Source organism: Poeciliopsis prolifica, unplaced genomic scaffold (assembly GCF_027474105.1).
Source record: "Poeciliopsis prolifica strain line A6 unplaced genomic scaffold, Auburn_PproV2 SCAFFOLD044, whole genome shotgun sequence".
Classification (NCBI taxonomy): Eukaryota; Metazoa; Chordata; class Actinopteri; order Cyprinodontiformes; family Poeciliidae; genus Poeciliopsis; species Poeciliopsis prolifica.
Window position 1 is genome coordinate 3,265,521 of NW_026562419.1, and position 14,480 is coordinate 3,280,000.

At 43.9% G+C, this 14,480-nt stretch overlaps 2 pseudogenes; one reads left to right on the plus strand and one right to left on the minus strand.

The window, feature by feature from the left end:
• Positions 1-475: 475 nt before the first annotated feature.
• Positions 476-12,007, minus strand: LOC129376510 (atrial natriuretic peptide receptor 1-like; annotated as a pseudogene).
• Positions 12,008-12,029: 22 nt separating this feature from the next.
• LOC129376706 (nephronectin-like) overlaps positions 12,030-14,480 on the plus strand; it is a 12,398-nt pseudogene continuing 9,947 nt past the window's right edge.

A 14,480-nucleotide genomic window follows, 5' to 3' on the forward strand; every position in this document is an offset into this window, starting at 1 on the left:
ACTATAAAGAAGAAATGATCATAATTAGATTATTTTAAAAGCTTTAAATCATCTGTGAATAATTATGAGATACTGAAAGACATAAACATTCATTATTTTCTAATTTTTTATAAATAATGCAATAAATAATATTTTATTGAGTTCTATATGACGTTTATGTATTATAAAATTAATGCACATAAGAACCAATGCATCTAATAATAAACTATCTAAATAAATAATTTTCGAACGATTGAGAATATTCATGATTCTTAATAAACTAAACAGAGAATTCAGACCAGGCTAAAAAATTACAATAAAATCAAAATATTATGAGAATAAAGTTGTTTGCAGTAAAATGAATTTATGAAGTTAAACTCTGGTTTTAATTTATTATTTTATTATTTTCTGGTCATTTTCTGACTTTATTCTCTGAATTTTGTTGTATTTTTTTTATCCTGGTCATGAAGCTCCGTCCTAATAAACAGCCAACTAATTGAATAAATTCACAGAAGGTTCTAGACTTTTCCTCTCTTCTGCCACAGGAAGAGTTTGAAACTCGGATCGTCGGCGGTGAAGTTCTGGATCAGGCCGGATCCATGAGCAGATCGTCGCTGACGAACCCCGGCACCAGGAACGGATCCTTGTCTGGTTCCGTGTTGGGATTGGCCCTGCTGTCCGGCCCAGTCGTCCTCTTGCCCTCCAGCCAGTAGGTCACCATGTCTCCCTTGCCCTGCAGGGAACAGGGACAGGTCCAGTTACTGGGCGGCCTCCAGTGCTCCCAGCAGCAGCCTGACTGGATTCTGGTGGAGGGCTCACCTTGACCTGGAGCGTTCCTCTGCACTCCAACACGTAGCCGCCGATCTCCTCCAGCAGGTAGAAGGCGCTGGAGCTGCACTGGATCTTCAGGGCTGGACGGACACAGAGGCAGCTTCTTAAAGGGCCATACCACCTAATTCAGGACGGCGTTCTCTTTCTCTCTGCACTGCATCAAATCAACCAAACCCTGTTCCCCTCCTGGCCTGTGGGGGCGCTGCACCAAGAACCACTGAAGACACTGAGCACAACTTCCTTCTTCACCAAAAGGAAACAAAAATGGAGGCATCAGATTTTATTTCGCTTTAGTCTCTGCCTAAAGACCAGGAGCCATTTCTCCCACTAGGTTAGCATGTGTGTTTTGTATTTACCCAGAATGCCATGCTCTGTAGCCAACTTCCTGTTTGTGGAGCAGTTTCTGGTCTGCTTAGCATTCACATATGCATTCAAATCACACCAGAGTTGACATCAACCAACCCAGCTGAGGTTTGTAGTGGACCAGATTTCGTTTTCTCATTCACACCTCCCCAAACAAACTTGACTTTCTGGACGAATGGACTGGAGGTGGATTAAACCGAACTAAACAGGACTGGTGTGAATGCAGCCTATAAAACCTGATCTGATTGTGCAGTTTGGTCGTACCCAGGCTGGTGGACTCCATCCTGGACGACGTGTTGACCGTGTCTCCGAACAGACAGTACCGAGGCATCTTGGTCCCCACCACTCCGGCCACCACCGGACCTGAACGGAGAGAGACGTTCAGAGAACAACTCATGATCGTTTCAGCTTCCCAGCCGTCTGCACGCGCACCGGAGTGAATCCCCGCCCGAATCTGCAGCTGCATGCCGGGTTTGTGGGGAATCCTGAAGGTGCGACAGACGGCGACCAGATCCAGAGCCATGCTGGCGATCTCTGAGGCGTGAAGGATCCCGTTCTCCTGGGGGACGCCGGACACCACCATGTCTGCACAGGGCAACCAAAACAAAGTTAGCTCACAGGCTAGCTCTGAGTTAGCTTCCAGGCTAGCTCTCAGAGTTAGCTCTAAGAGTTAGCTCACATGGTTAGCTCTCATAGTTAGCTCTCAGAGTTAGCTCCCAGGCTAGCTCTGAATTAGCTTCCAGGCTAGCTCTAAGAGTTAGCTCTCATAGTTAGCTCTCAGAGTTAGCTCCCAGGCTAGCTCTCAGAGTTAGCTTCCAGGCTAGCTCTTAAGGTGCATGGAGATGGTCAGGTTGTGTTTCTGCTCTCACAGGCGTCTCCGATGGTTTCCACCTTGTAGACGTCGTAGTTGTCGATGATGTCGTCGAACGTTGTGTAGAGCTTGTTGAGGAAGTCGACCACCTGATAGGGAGTGCTGCTGCTGGACAGCTGGGTGAAGCCGACGATGTCGCTGCAACCGACCGGAAACAGCATCAGGCTGCGATCACATCTCTGACATCAACCCAGAGTGTTAGCTGACATCACATTTCCTTCATACTGCGAGTTAAAGACTTCTGTGAGAACCGGACACAGAAACGCAGAAGAAGAACGTCTACACAGCAGTAAAGATGGCCGCCGCCGTCTGTGGATGGATTGTAAAGTCATTCAGAGCCGACAGCATCGGATCATCAGACATGGAAGCCAAGAAAAAGAGCGTCTCTGTTGGAGCGTTGATCGCAGCCTCTGACCCGGTTCTGACCCGCAGACTGGACTTCAGATTCAGGTGTCGTGCCTCTGGTAAGGCACAGACCCACCAGGTGATGAGGCTGTTTGCTAAATAAGTTCTGCAACGCAACACTTTCTGATGTAAAACTTTCATGGACGTTCGGCTGCTGATCTGCAGGAGTTGAAGGAGATACCTGAAGAAGACGGTGGCGCTGACGTAGCTCTGAGCCTGAGACTGTTTCCCCTGACGCAGATCATCAGCTACCTGCTTAGGAAGCATACCTGCAGGAGACACACACATTCAGACAGGTGGAGGACAGGTGGGGGACAGGTGTACAAGTGGAGGACAGGTGAACAGGTGGACGACAGGTGGGGGACAGGTGAACAGGTGGAGGACAGGTGAATAGGTGAGGTGAACAGGTTGAGAACAGGTTGAGGACAGGTGGAGGACAGGTGGAGGATGTCCATGCACGGTGGCCTGGACATCTGCTCTGTAAAACAAGGAAACCTGAACTGCTTCCCTCAATGCCTGTAAAGTTCAGACTGAGAGATAAACGTCGGGTTCAGGAGTTTAACCGGAGGAAGGATCATTGATGATCGATCCACAGGAAACTGATCACTTCCAGGTGATCTCTGCTGCACTCGAGGATCTTACTGTACAGCAGCCGGTCGGTTTTCTGTTTCTCCAGCATCAGATCCTGAGTCCTCTCAGCCACCAGGACCTCCAGGTGTTTGCTGTACTTCTCCATCTGAAACCAATCAATCAATCAATCAATCAATCAATCAATCAATCAATCAATCAATCAATCAATCAGATCCTCCAGTTTGAATCTTCATAACATTCAACAGGCCTTTTCCAGCTAACAGAACATTTAAGTTCATTTATTTTTTCTGCAAAAATGGTCAGACATTAAATCTAATCTAAAAACACAAAATCTCACCAACTGTCCTTTCTAGCGTAAAAAGTTCACTTGACATAAAACTAACAGAAATAATTTCTGACTAAGACAGAAACTTGTTTTAGGCAATAACTCCTGAATTTGATGATTTGAAGCGGCGTGTTTTGCTGATCTACCAGGTTCATCATCATGTCCACTGGGCTGACTTTGACCGGGTTGATCCGGTGAACGAACTTCTTGACTTGATCAAAAGTGGGTCGGTGGGCCGGGTTGTGGGAGCGGCAGCGACGGATCAGCTTCAATAAACCAGGCGGTCAGGAGAGGAGAGGCGGTCAGACGAGTCCGTCTCAGTCTGTAGACTGAACTGTTTGTGGTCTCACCTCTGCGTAGTCAGCAGGGCAAGGACAGGCGCTGTCAGCCTTACTGGAGATCAGCTCAGGCAGCGGCGGACACCAGGCGCTCTCCAGGGCCGCGTCTTCAGGCTGCAGAGGGAGAGATACTTTAACGATTCCTTCAACCATTAACGGTGCGATCGGGAGCAGCAGCAGCTTACTGGGACCGGGTCGCTGCGAGTCGCTATTTCCAGAAGGATGATGGAGTAACTGGGAGGGAAATCCACAGCTGATCAGTTTCTGTCTGCAAAACTTCAACTCAAACATTTTCAGGAGCTTTGATTTCAAAATAAAACCTCAGATTTCTATCAGGTCTGATTGTTTCAGTTTCTTTTCTAAAAGACAAATGATATAAAACATTTTCAGAAAGTGGATTTTCAGTCGTTCACTCTGTTGGAGTATTAATGTCAGGCTACGAGAAAATGTTTGTAACATTAATAGAATTACAAACTAATTTTACTAGAAGTTTCTCTTAAAATGATTATAAACTATTTTAATTAAAAAAGTTCAGATAATACATTTTTGTTTTCTGCATGTTTTATAATATTTCTGCTTTATTCTCTAAATGTTATAACATTATTCAATATTCAAGAACCAAAAATTCAATAAATCAATAAAATAGTTTGACCCTCAGCCTGATTCTCAGCAGTTATTTCTTGAGTTGTGACAGCTGGTCTAACTGGTCATAATGGGAACCATCATAAACCTGAACACGTCTCCAGCGAGTGTCGGCTCCATGCTGGAGCTCTGAAACTCGGGCGGCATGTAGACGTCCAGGAGTCTCCGCTGGTAGGAGGACAGAGGCTCGGCCGCGTCGTCCCGCCGGTAAACCCTCAACCCGAAGTCTGGAGGCAGAACAAACACTGAAACCCCCTTCAGAGGGAAGAGCTGATGGACAGAAGCCTCACACTTCATACAACGTTACAGCTGTGACTGTTAGTCAGTTAACTAGTTATTTAGTCAGTTAACTAGTGAGTTATCTATAGGATTAGACAGGGATTGCAGTGACTGTTAGTCAGTTAGCTGATCAGCTAGTTAGTGAGTTAGCTGGTCAGTTAGCTAGTCAGTCAACAGGTTAGCTACTGACTGAATTTCATCTGCATATCTCTGAAAAAATGGCTAAACTATTTCTGGCTGAATTATTTCTGAGACTTTTGCAGCGGATGAGAAATGAGTTGTGATCCGTTTAAAACGGGTCAAATGTGTCGGATGTGAACACATCCAGATTCTGGCTTTTTAACCTCTTTGGTTGTGAAGGTTTAGTTTCTGCTTGGCTCCCATCAACACAATGTTTACTGCAGTTTGTAAAGGTTCAATCAGAGCTGAATAACACCATGATCTCGACTCGCTTTGAAAGCATCGACGTTTAGATATGTGTGAGTTTCTATAGTTGTCCTGCTGGACGCAGAGACAGCAGCTGCTGGACGCAGAGACAGCAGCTGCTGGACGCAGAGACAGCAGCTGCTGGACGCAGAGACAGCAGCTGCTGGACGCAGAGACAGCAGCTGCTGGACGCAGAGACAGCAGCTGCTGGACGCAGAGACAGCAGCTGCACCTGTTATCTTGCACACCCAGCGGTCGTCCAACACGCAGTTCAGGGACTTGAGTCGGCCATGACAGATCTTGTGCTGGTGGAGGTACGACATTCCCCTGGCGATGTCTGTGGCGAAGGAAAACCTGGCGGCCACAGCGAGGGAGAGTCATCATCACGCCAACAACACTCAGAAGCTGCTGCAGCTGCAGGTGTTGCTGCAGGTGCTGCTGCAGGTGCTGCTCACCTGAAGCCCCAGTTCAGGGGGATCTCCTCGTTCAGGAGGACGTCATGGAGGCTTCCCTTGGGGCAGTACTCTGTTACTATTGCGACGTTGGGCACGTCGATGCATCCGCCGATGAACTTACACAGGTTGGGATGGTCGAGTTCCCTGATCAGAGGACGGAGTCAGAGATGTTTGCAGCTCAGGGACAGTTATTGGCTTGTCTCTTACCGGACTTGTTTGACCTCCTGCCTGATGGTTTTGGACAGAGAGAAGGTTTTGGTTTGGATCTTTTTGATGGCCACCGTTCTGCCGTCGCTGCAGAGGAGAGACGGTTTAGGCAGGTTGAATCAAACTCATCTGCAGTTTGGGAAACATTTCAAATGTTCTTAAAGGGCCGGAACGTATCGATTTTTATGATAATAAATGTATATATCCAATAAGTTCTGCTATAAATACTGAACAGATTTTCACTTTGATCTGTCCCTCCAGAATTATTGATTGTTTTATGTGATTTACTTTCAAGATAAAAAAAAAAATCACTGATTCTCTGGAAATAAACTAGCAAAGAATTTTCAATATTTTTGATGTAATTATTTTTGGTTGCTATAGTCAGAGTATTACCACTTCAACATATATTTAACCAAGAAAAGCAAAAAGTATCCGTCCAAAAAATTAGTCAAGCCTGAAAAGGTAAAAAGTCCTGAAGAATAAAATCAGAAATTACATCAACAGACGGATCAGAACATAAAGTGGAAATTTTGTTATTTTAAAGACCAAAGTAATGATAATTCATGTAAGTAAAATCACAAACTGTAAGTTAACATCAAGTAAGACTTAGTCAAAGTAAGTAACACTGCCACCTGCAGGTGGGGGCTATTATCTGCTTAACCCAGATCATTGATTTGATTGATTGATTAACCAAAAGATTTTACAGAAAATTAGCAATAAACTCACAATTATACATTAGAGAAATATTTTGTACGTTTGCAAAATCCTGGAGGGACTGATTGATGCAATTTAGTAAAATACAGATAAAAATGGTTTTAAGCATAAAACTATTATCTTTAAGTTTTATTGATGTTTCTCTCTGGAGTCTAGAGGGCCTCATAATCAGCTACGGCGGGCCGTATTCGGCCCCCGGCCCTCAGTTTGATGTGCGTACTAAATGCCGGTGCAGGTGAACGGCGCCCTCCGGCTGGCCGGCTGCGCGCTGCAGGAGCTGATGGCCGTCACACAGCTGATGTTGCTGTCGGTGTGTCCGGGCGGGACGCTCATGATGCTCCCCATGGTCAGCTGGGCCTCCGGATCTACGATCAGAACACCCAGCGTCAGGTCCAACTGGACCCGGTTTAGGTCCAGTTCTGACCCGGTTCCCCTCCCGGCTCGGAACACTGGTACCTTGTTTGATCGTGGAGAAGTCGATGATCCAGCTCTCGTCCCACAGCAGCTTCTCCTTCTGGTACTTCAGCCACTGCAGAAACAGATTCCTGACTGGTTTCTGTTTCATGCTGAAGGAATCGTTTGTTGTGGTTTGGTTTGGTTTAGTGTGGTTTGGTTTGGTTTGTTGTGGTTTGGTTTGGGTTGTTGTGGTTTGGTTTGGTTTGGTTTCTCACCACTGCCGTCAGGATGAAGGACAGGCAGAGCAGGCCGAGCGGCAGGCCGATGGCCACCTTGGTGCTGGGACTCATGGGACATTCGCCGCAGTCAGCTGGGCAGGTGGAGCAGTTCTCTCCATCCTCACAGGTTTTATCTCCACAAACTGGAGGAAAGCAAAGTTCACTTATTCAGATCAATCTTGTTGATCAGTTTTTGTTGCTTCATTGCCAGACGGACCGACAGCCGGCAGGACGGTGCTCTTGGCCTCCAGCGCCGCCTGCATGGTTCCCACCCGGATGTGAGCGATCAGCGAGGTCAGACCCGGATGGAACAGAACCACCTGCAAGACGACGCGCAGGGATCAGGAGGTGTTCACAAAAATAATCATTTATGATCCAACTACCAGGAAATACGTTCCTGTTATGGTTTAATTATGTAATTTTAACATATTCAATTTCTGATTGTAATCTGGGTTTCTTTTCTAATAAATTAATTAGAAATGACAGAAATTATTTTCAAAACTGGCTTTTTTCAGACATCCAGACTTATTACAGCCAGACTTTAATTACAGGAATATAGTCAAAATATTACCAGAAAAAAGTTCTTCAATGAGAAAAACTTGGATTTTTTGTCCTGGACTTTTCAGAAAATTATTATTTAATTATCCTAAATGTTTTCTTTATCCTCGGGAAGAAAACATTTTTGCCTGAGTTTATATTTTGACCTGAATTCAACGTAGAATCTGTGAAAAACAAGATGGCCACTGTGGAAAACAAGATGGCCGCCGTGGAAAACAAGATGGCCGCCGTGGACATGCTGACGTCACTGAAATATGGAAACTCAAGGAAAGCTTTTGTAAAATAATAAAATACAGCAATTATTCAAAAACTAAAAACATTATAAACTTCTTTATCACCAACCTAAAAACTCCTGAAATGTAAAGTCGTGAATCATCAGCATGCGGCGACATAAACAAACATTTTACTTTTTAAAATTTGATGGAAATTCTTTTATAAAACCTTTAACATAATTTATCAGTTTTTCTTTAAACATTTAAATTCTACTGCTGGTTTTGGCGTTGAGCTTTTTTCCATTTTGCTCTTTGGTTATTAAAAGTCGATCTGGTTTCATGTGTTCTGGATGTGCTGCTGCTGTGGCGCTCAGGTCTGCTGGCCTTGGCGGTCCAGTTGGTCTGGCTCATCTTCCCAGTGGTGGAAACGGTGTGAGTGAAGATTTTACCGTCGTCAGGAATCCAGGGGCCACAGATGCTCTCAGTCTGAAAACAGAACCAGCAGGTTTAGAAAATAAACTTTCATTTCTTTGTCCTCAGATCTAAACGCTGTAAAACACAAACATGGACATTTTTATAAATGATCCACTAATTTAGGACAAAAGATAAAGATGGAGGAGATTTTTATATTTATTATGAGTTTATTTTAATATGCATGTGAAGAATTTTACCAACAGAACCTCCCGGTCCCACCGTGGTACCAACAGAACCTCCCGGTCCCACCGTGGTACCAACAGAACCTCCCGGTCCCACCGTGGTACCAACAGAACCTCACCATGTATCCCATTGGACAGGAGTGGATGTTGGCATGATGGATGCAGCAGTTCTCTCCGTTGGCCTCGGTCCAGCTGGACGGACAGTCTTGTTGTTCACAGAACCGTCGGGCCGAAGCAGCGTCCGTTATCGAGCTAAAGACAGAACCACCAGGTTAGGAACCGCTCCCAGAACCGCCTGGCGGTTCTGGACCCGGCTGACCTGTGGGAGAAGACGCGGTTCTGGACGGCCCAGTGGTAGAAGGAGTCGCGGGCCGTGACGGAGTAGACGACGGTGAAGACCTGGCCGGACTTGACCAGTTCTGGAGGCCTCAGCAGCCAAGACATCTCCATCCCTGAGACAGGAAACGATTCAGCACAGAAACATGGAGGCTGCAGGCGGATCTGCTGCTGCAGGCGGATCTGCTGCTGCAGGCCGACCTGCTGCTGCAGGCGGATCTGCTGCTGCAGGCGGACCTGCTGCTGCAGGTTGATCTGCTGCTGCAGGTTGATCTGCTGCTGCAGGCGGATCTGCTGCTGCAGGTTGATCTGCTGCTGCAGGTTGATCTGCTGCTGCAGGTTGATCTGCTGCTGCAGGCTGATCTGCTGCTGCAGGCTGATCTGCTGCTGCAGGTTGATCTGCTGCTGCAGGCGGATCTGCTGCTGCAGGCGGATCTGCTGCTGCCTTCACACTAAACACTCAACAAATACGAACCGGAGCTGCAGGACGACGACCTGGAGAAACATTTATACAGTTAACTCAGCTTCTTTCAAATATATATATATTATTCTTTATTTGTTCTGTTCTATGAAAGTTAGATACACAATTAAATTACAGAACATTCTCCAAACAGAAGAGAAAAAGATTTTCCCCCCAAAAAATGAATCAATCAATAAAAATAGAGCCTTGTTGATTTTATTAAATTATTTCAAACTAATTTTTTTGCTCTCCACTCATTAAATGTTTTTTTCACTCAAATTAGAATAAAAAAATCATCTAAAATGTAAGTTACTGCAACAAAACTACAATAAACTGTACAGTTTTATAGTAAACAGCTGCTAAACTCCATTCAGTTAATTATTCTGTATTTAATGCAGGTCTGAAGCTGCGTCTCTGATCGACCTCTGACCTCCGCAGTCGATCATGTTGTACTCGTCGGGTCGGTCCAGAGGCCAGCATCGTACTCGCTGTTGTCCAGGTCGTGCCAGCAGAACCCGGACTGGACTCGGAAAACACAAACCTGAAGCAACACGACACAAAAACACATCAGAGATCAGAAACGAAATATTCCTCCAATGGCTTTAAAACTAAACTGGATTAGAATTTTTTAAATAAACATTTTCAGCCAATAAAAACTGATGTATTCAGATTTATCTCTAGAAAACAAAAACATCTTGGAAATGAAAAAACTACATGAAATAATAAGAATAAAATCACATAATTCCTGTAAATCAGCTGCTTACCCACAGCAGAGACCAGAACCTGAGCCGCTTCATCATGATGCTGCAGCTGCTGCTGCTGCTGCTGCTGCTGCTGCTGACAGAAACCTGTAGCTTCTGAGCTCCTGCTGAGGAAGAGGAGCAAGAGGAGGAAGAGGAGGAGACCCATGGTGAACCCACAGCGCCCTCTGCTGGTGGAAACTGTCTCTGCATGATGAGGAAATTCAAATATTCCTCTTGGTTCTCTCCTAATTCAGAAATGAAAACTTTACATTTTATGAAAACAGAACTGACCGTTTGCTCCTGGATAATCTGAAGCTGAGAAGAACGAACATTAGAAACATTTCTGAAGAAATCAAACATCCATAGATCATCTTCTGTTCTCTGGTTTTCACTCAGGATTTTGATTCATTTTTCTGAAGATTGGAACATGAATGTCAGGCTGGAGGCGCCACTAGACGGTAAATTAGTAATTTATGGGGGATTTTCCTCCTCCAGACCTGCAGGGGGCGCCACTGAATCGCTGCTCAGTTTTTAACTGTTGAATAATCTCAGTTTAAAACACAAAAACAGCAGAACTTCATCTATTCAGAACAATTTTAGAGGGAATATTTAAAGTTTTAAATGATATTCTGATTCTTTGAAGCCGGCTCTAAAGACGTTTTTCTGTTTTATTTTTTATGGAAACTGAATTTCTACATCAGCCTGTAAAATAAAAACAGATGAAATATTTTATGTTTCTATGGGATTTTTTATTGATATGGTGTCTGTTAAAACGAATGTCCATCCTTTTGGTGAAGGTATTTTCTGATCCTTAAATGATTCTTTATTTAGTTTCCATTGAAAGTTCTCCTGGTTCAGTGATTTGGTGTTTCTGTTGATTTTATCTCTACTTTTGTTTATTTTATATCATATAAATACTGCAGAGTCTTTATTTCTATGTTAAGTTTTGTTCCTTTCATGAAGTTGACGGTTATGTAAAATCTTCATAGAAAGTTCTTCTGGTTCAGCCGCGTCTCGTTCCTGGATGCAGAGATCGACCCAAACCCAATGGTAATGTTTTCTTTTCTCATCAGGATTAATTTCTCCATTTCTGTTGTTGTGGCTCGAAGCTTCTGTGTTTGTCTCTCTATGAACTCTGCAAACTTTAGTTCTCTAGAAAGTTCTGTCTTCATCTGGAGTTTCTCCTTGTTTAAAGTGAGCTGTTCCTCTCTACTGTCGCCATGTGCATCATCACCGTCATCAGCAGAACTAATCTAGATAAATAACTTTTCACCAAGTGTTTAGTTGTTACTGAAACGATTCATTGTGATCAATAGATTTTTGAAATAATGACCAACTAATTTAGTAATCGGTTCATCTTTAAATGGAAAAATCTCATCATGTGTCAAAGTTTAACTTTATCTGCTTCAAAATCTGAAACAAATCTCATATTAAGCACCTTTTGCTATCTAGTTACTGATCAGTTAATCAATAAGTGATCCATACTGGTGAACAGTGGAGCAGAAAGAGTCGAGCTTTTCAAGGATTATTTTTCTTACGGCACTTCAGGCAAAAAGTTTATTTTCTAGTTTAAAAATATGAATATATTTGTTTATTTGCATCTTTAAAAAAAACAAAAAGGTTTCAGTGGTGAAACAGAAAGTCTGACCGGTTTTGTATCGATTAATCGTCAGGAGTTGATTAATTGTTGCAGTTTTGTTTTGGGATCTAAAATGATCTGGACCGTGTTTCTAGAGAAAGAGGTCCAAAAGGTTCTGATTAGAACCGGGTTCCATAAACATCGCCTCTAAAGCGGATGAAGGGTTCTGGTCCAGGTTCTGGTCCTGCGGCCCGGGGCGGTGGGTTCGGTGGCTCCAGGGCTCACGGTACCGCCCTCTTTGGGTTCGGGTTTCAGGCCGCCCTCTGCGGGGGAACCGCATGTTCGGTTCGGGTTCGGGCGCATTTCCGGGAGGAAACAACAAAAACAAATCAGTTCCTTTGTTCGAACCGGAGCGGCACGCGACTCACCGGCACCAACAAGCGACCAATCAGAGGCGGCCGGAGAGACCGGGGAGGACGGAACCCGATTCTGACTGGGATTAATGGTTAAACTGGGTTTGTTGCAGACAGGAGGTTCATCTGACCGGCTGGAGATTCACAGCATGTCAGGAAACTGGATTCTCCTCGGATGAACACTGGGAGCACTGGGAGCACTGGGACTGGAAAACTTCCCAGTTCTGTAACCACAGGAAGGAGGATGCTGGTTCTGGTTCTGGTTCTCCTGTCCGGGTTCTGGATGGCGATCCAGGGACAGAGTCTGGACCACGACAGGTCTGGAGACTTTTATTATTATTATTATTATTATTATTATTATTATTATTATTATTATTATTATTATTATTATTATTATTATTATTATTATTATTATTATTATCTCCTCACTGTATCAGCTATAGAAATAAAATAATTTTTTTAAATGTTTGACAATAAATATTTAGTACATTTTATTTTGTTGCTTAAACATTTAAATGCATCTTAACATAAGTTAATTATATCTTGAATAATCACAATTAATCATATGATTGATTTTTGAAATAACTAATTCATCTGTTTCACTGATAACTGAAGTCAACAGATTCTAAAAAGGACATTTAGTGAAACGCAGTCGGAGCAGGAAGCAACAAACTGTGCAGGAAAAGAAACATTTCAAACATTTCAAACATTTCAAACCCAAAACGTTCTTTGTTCCAGTTTGAGCTTCACTGTTCAAATTCTGTGAACAGAAAATGAATCTCCATGAAGAGCCTCTGGTTGTGCAGATCTTTATGGATTATTGGTAGAAATATTTATTTTTTGGGTTGAACTGATGGTGAGTCAAACAGAAACTTCTGAACTTTTAAGATGATAAATATATAAAAGTTCTCACTCTGATTTAGCTTCCCATGATTCAAATTCTGTAAAAATAAAAGTAAAATCCCCTAAAAAGTGTCTTTTTCTGTCAGATTATTAATCTCCAGATCAATATATGTATTGATTTTAAGGTCTGACATTTCCACATGTTGATATTTAGTTTTTTTAGCTGCAGATTCTCACATTGCATCTTATTTAAAATAAAATTGAATTTCCAATTTCTGTTTTTGAAATGTATTTCTGATGTCATTTAAAAACACTCAAGAGTTGAAATAAAATTCTGCAGCATGCATCAATTTAACCGATTAATCATAAAACTCTTTGATTTCTGCTGTTTTTCTAAAAGAACTGTTGGATCAGTGGAGATCAGCTGGAGAAATGGCCTAGTTAAAGTTTAACTAGGCCATTTCTAGTGAGAGGTTCTGTTGGCTCTGAGTTACAGAACCATCAGAATGGAAAGTATGCAGGCGGCCTCATGTCAGGACAGGCTCCAGGAAACTGGAGATGTCAGGACGCTCCTCTGCTGGTCTCGACTAGCCGGGCTGACGGGGGGCGGGCTTTGACTAGACACTCACCCTGCTGCAGGAAATTAATCAGCGCGTTTAATGAGGATGCAGCTGCAGGAAAGGCAAACAGGCTGCTTACTGGAGTGTCTGTGTTTGCAGCTGGACGGACCGGGCGGTGCTGACGGACCGGGCGGTGCTGACCGACGGCCTCTGTCGCTATGGCAACAGCGTGGAGTGCTGCTGGGCTGGAGGCGGACGGAGCCGGACCGGTGTCAACGTGAGGACACGATAACACTGACAGGAAGTTCAGGACGATTGAGAGCCGATCCCACATCAGACAGGCTGAAGCATTTGAGAGGCAGGATTTATGACACACATTCAGATTAAACCTGAACTCTGGTTTATGAGATCAATCAGGCATAAAGGCTGGAAAAGCTGGAGAGATAAACCAGAGTTGTGTTTGCAAATGACCAACAGCATAGCAATAAATTGGATTATTAGCAAATAAAATAATAAATTAAAGCATAAAAATAGAGAAAAGTAAATCCAGAAGGCAGTAAAACAGATTAATAGTAAATTATGAGCTCAGAAACAGAAGTTTGTCTTTAGATTGGATCAGAGAACCGGAGGAAACGGCCTAGTTAAAGCATAAAGACAGATGATAAAACTTTAGACATGCAGTAAAGAGAAGATCGCATCATAACCAGCAGCAGAACCTGCAGCAGAACCTGCAGCAGAACCAGCAGCAGAACCAGCAGCAGAACCAGCAGCAGAACCAGCAGCAGAACCTTCAGCAGAACCAGCAGCAGAACCAGCAGCAGAACCAGCAGCAGAACCTGCAGCAGAACCAGCAGCAGAACCAGCAGAACCAGCAGCAGAACCAGCAGCAGCAGCAAACCAGCAGCAGAACCAGCAGCAGAAACAGCAGAACCTGCAGCAGAACCTGCTGCAGAACCAGCAGCAGAACCAGCAGCAGAACCAGCAGCAGAAACAGCAGCAGAAACAGCAGCAGAACCAGCA